We start from the raw sequence: 1,991 nt of genomic DNA on the forward strand, positions 1-1,991 counted from the left end.
AGCTAACCATCCCTTCCATTACACTCTTGTATAAGTCTCTCTTTTCTTTATTTTTCTACCTTTCCTTTCCTCCTCACCTCTTTAAATCCTTCTCTCTCTCTCTCTCTCTGTATTTCTCTTACTCTCTCTGTCTTTTCTTTTCTTTCTATAGTTCTTTCTTTCTCCCTTTCTCCTTTCTTGTCGCTTCTTATTCTGTCATTCTATCCCTGTTCGCCTTTCTGTATTATATCCATTTTCTTTCCCCTTCCTTTATCCTTTTACTCTTTCACTCAAACTTTCCTCCCTCCCCCCTCTCTCTCTCATACACATACACTCACACACACGTACCTGTGTGAATTGAGAATCGAGCTGGCAGGAACTAAGGTCCTGTATGTTATGTTTCGAGTGACAAATATACACAATGTAGTTATAAATATTATATTTGTAATACCTGACGACATAGAAAACAAAATCCAGCTCTCAATCAGACAGTAAAGATTTTTTCCTCATTCCCAATATTACAAAGAAACAAAAGCCCTCTCCCCCCTGCCACTACACCCATTCACCGTCCATTCTATTATCTTTCTAGCTTTCCTCCCCTTCGTCAACCCCCCCTCTATCCATTCTATCATTTCAGTCCACGCCCTCTCTTACCTCTCTGCTAGTCTCTTTTTCTTTTCCCTCTTTCTTTCTCTTTTATTCTGAGTGCTCTCCCTTCCCCTACCTTTTCCTTCCTTTTCTCATTTCTTTCTCTAGTTTCCTTATCTTTCTCTCCTCCCCTCTGCACTTTCTCTTACTCTCTATATTTCACTCCTACCCTATCTTGTACTCTTGTATCCTTCCTTTTTCTCCCCCTCCTGTCCCTTCCCTTCATCTTATATCTCTCTCTCTATCTCTGCCTTACTTCTTTCGCACTCCCTCCTACTTTGTTTTATACTCTTGCTTCTCTTCCTCTTTCTTTCTCCTCTCTGTCGTTTCTCTCACTTTCTCTCCTTATTTCTCTTATACTTTCGCTATCTTTCTCCTCCTCCTATCTTAACTCCACGCTTTCTCTCTTTCCCTAGCTGCCTCTCTGTCTTTCTCCCTCACACACAACTCCCTTTCTTTCTCTCTTTCCATTTCATTCTCTCACCCCGTTGTTTTCCCCCTCCTTCTCTTACTTTCCTCCTACTCCGTCTAACTTTACATTCCCCCCATCCCCTCTATATAATCATATATGAAGTCACTTGTTGACTGTGACAAGCCTCTCTGTTCTTTTGTCACCAGTGATTGCATTTCCTCATTTTCTGTCCTTCTCGTAAACATACCTGGAGAGAAATGGTGTAAAAACTTAAGTTGGGACAGAGGAAACATTTCTCACCGAAGGTAAGATGGTACATTTTGTTTCTATGGTATCACCGCACATAAAATCTGGTGACTAACAATCCAAACCTACACTATTGGACATAAAAGAGAATATAGGAGACAGAAACTCTCTCGTAAATCTTGTTATCTTGTTGCTAAGATATAATTATTACTTCCTTGATAGAATATACGGATTTGAAATTGTTTTAGTAGTGCGGACTTGGTAGTTTCAAGTACTCAATAAATGTTGTAGAGTTTATTCTTTCGAAGCTGGTGATTCATTCTGTCTCAGTTTAAAGTTTCTTTTTTTTGCTGTGTGATATCAACCCTTCCTCTGCTCGAAGGATCGCATGTAATGAGAGGTATTCTGTGATAAAACCACTTGCTTCGAACGACATATATATACATACGTATATCCGTTGGATATACATTGTCCAGGTGCCCTTCGGATTTAATTCTAATTCACTCTCATAGACTCCGCATATTTTTACACACATACACAAATACGCGCACAACAACATATTCACGTACAAACACTTCAGTCTATAGTTTACTTTTGGTTAAGCCTACGTTATTAAGTTAATTGCAATTGGGCAATTGTACATCTATCTCCACTTCTCTATCTATCATCTCTCTCTCTCTCTCTCTCTCTCTCTCTCTCTCTCTCT

At 39.4% G+C, this 1,991-nt stretch overlaps 1 protein-coding gene across 1 annotated transcript in view; it reads left to right on the plus strand.

Moving 5' to 3' along the window:
- Window positions 1-1,188: 1,188 nt before the first annotated feature.
- The window catches only part of LOC106879320 (coiled-coil domain-containing protein 85C-A), a 42,039-nt gene continuing 41,236 nt past the window's right edge, over window positions 1,189-1,991 (plus strand). Inside the window, exon 1 of the mRNA XM_052972834.1 lies at window positions 1,189-1,344. The gene's annotated coding sequence lies outside the window, so the exon portion shown is untranslated. The remainder of the gene's footprint in view (window positions 1,345-1,991) is intronic.

Source organism: Octopus bimaculoides, chromosome 1 (genome assembly GCF_001194135.2).
Source record: "Octopus bimaculoides isolate UCB-OBI-ISO-001 chromosome 1, ASM119413v2, whole genome shotgun sequence".
Taxonomy (NCBI): domain Eukaryota; kingdom Metazoa; phylum Mollusca; class Cephalopoda; order Octopoda; family Octopodidae; genus Octopus; species Octopus bimaculoides.